The sequence below is a fragment of the Terrapene carolina genome, unplaced genomic scaffold (assembly GCF_002925995.2).
Source record: "Terrapene carolina triunguis isolate 2854851 unplaced genomic scaffold, T_m_triunguis-2.0 Scaffold45398, whole genome shotgun sequence".
NCBI lineage: Eukaryota > Metazoa > Chordata > Testudines > Emydidae > Terrapene > Terrapene triunguis.
Window position 1 is genome coordinate 1 of NW_020709749.1, and position 1,921 is coordinate 1,921.

General features: G+C 62.6%; 1 pseudogene; it reads left to right on the plus strand.

Annotated features, from left to right (window-relative positions):
* Positions 1-818: 818 nt before the first annotated feature.
* LOC113405607 lies at positions 819-1,079 on the plus strand (annotated as a pseudogene).
* Positions 1,080-1,921: the final 842 nt, after the last annotated feature.

Here is a 1,921-nt window from a genome sequence, read left to right on the forward strand (position 1 = left end):
ATGCCTGCCTCGCCCAGTCCCCGCTGCGGTCTCTCCCTGGCTCCTGGCAGCCAGCTGCGTCCCCAGCGCATGCTGGGCAGTGAGCACCTGCTTGCCTGAAGTGCTGCCTGGGCCACAAGCCCCTCGTGCTGTGTCTATGGCAGCAGAGAAGGGGCTGCCCCCACAGTCAAAGCCAGCAAGGCTCCGTGGGGCAGCGCATGGGCACTCGTATGGGGCCAGGTGTCTGAGACCCCCCCTCCTCTCGGACAGCCCAGGCTGGCCCTGAGTGCGCTGCTGGAGGGAGGGAGGTGGCGGCTAACAGCTCCTTCAGGGCTGCAGCTGTGCTATGTCCTTTCCCCTCCAGCCCCGGGACAGAGTGGCTCTTTGCAGTGACCCTGCATTGCCCTTGTGCCTGGCATTGTGCTGGGACAGCACTAACAAGAGCTCCCTCCAAAAGCTCTGCCCCCTCAGTCAGTGCATGTGACTCCCCCAAAATCCACCAGCCCCAGAAGCTCGCCCTTCTCGAATCTGTCCGGCCACCCCCCTTCCGACACACGGCCGCTTGACGCCGCATCTCCCTCCCAGGCCCTCTGTTCCACCAGCTGCCACGGCTGTGGGTGGGAAGTAGACCCCCTCTGTCCTTTGCTGCAGTGACCAGGTCTCACCTGAGTGCCGGCCATCTCGCTAGCTGCTGGGGATGGAAGCAGTGGGTCTGGCCGGGGGTGGGGGGGTTCCTGTAGGTGCTGTAGTGGTGCCAGGCAGGCACTGGCATGGTGGGGGGCTGCAGGGGCCTGTGGGTGGCTGACCCTAACCCGCTGCTTGTCTCCCCTTTCAGAGCCATGCTTGCCAACTCGGCCACGATGCGGATCCTCATCAAGGGGGGGAAGGTGGTGAATGACGACTGCACCCTGGAGGCCGACGTCTACATCGAGAACGGCATCATCCAGCAAGTGGGCCGGGAGCTCATGATCCCGGGAGGGGCCAAGGTGATCGATGCCACCGGGAAGCTGGTGATCCCGGGCGGCATCGACACCAGCACTCACTTCCACCAGACCTTCATGAACGCCACCTGCGTGGACGACTTCTACCACGGCACCAAGGTACCTGCGGCCCGGTGGGCTAGTGATGCCGCTGGAGAGTGGGCCTGGCACATGCCCTCCTCCCTGGGCAGGTGGCGAGAGAAACCTGAGCTGGGTCCCCGTGGGCTGCTGCTGTGGGGGTGAGGGTGAAAGGCCTTTCCTTCAAGGCAGCAGCTTCGCTCCGGCTCAGGTGATTCGTAGACCATTGTGCTCATCCTGTCCAACCCCCTGGATAGCCCAGCCCAGAGCAGAGCTTCTGGAAAAACATCTGGGCTGGACTGAAACAAGCACCATGGCCCACGGGAAATTTCCACGGGTTACTTCCTCTCCCTGTTAAGAACCTACTCTCTCATGTGGGCATGTGCTAAGCAGTGCAGATTCGCCCAGCATACCTGGCCCAGCCCAACTGCCTGATCACTCACGCCCTGCAGCACGGATATGCTCGCCCAGTCCCAGGAGCAATGCGTAGGCTCTGAAGATGGGACTTAGCACTTCCCGGACAGCTGGATAAGAACCTGAGAGCGGCCATCCTGGGTCAGCCCAAAGATCCATCTCGCCCAGTGTCCTGTCTTCCCCCAGGGGCTATAAGAAGGGGATCCCAGTGGGAATACCGTTCTGTCTGTGTGCGTCCAGGTGCAGTATTCCCATTGGGATCTGCCGTCCCTGGGGCTCACGGTTCTCATCTGACGGTTAATGGGCTGAATTCCTTTAATTGAACCTTGCTGCCTGCCTTCGCCTCGGGCGCAGTCTGTAACTCGCGCCGTGCTCCGAGGGCGCCTCCTGCGGCGGGAGCTGAACGGGGAGACGCCATGGACTCTCTCTGGGCAGGGCCTGGCTGCTTGACTCGTCAGGGCAGCGGCGCT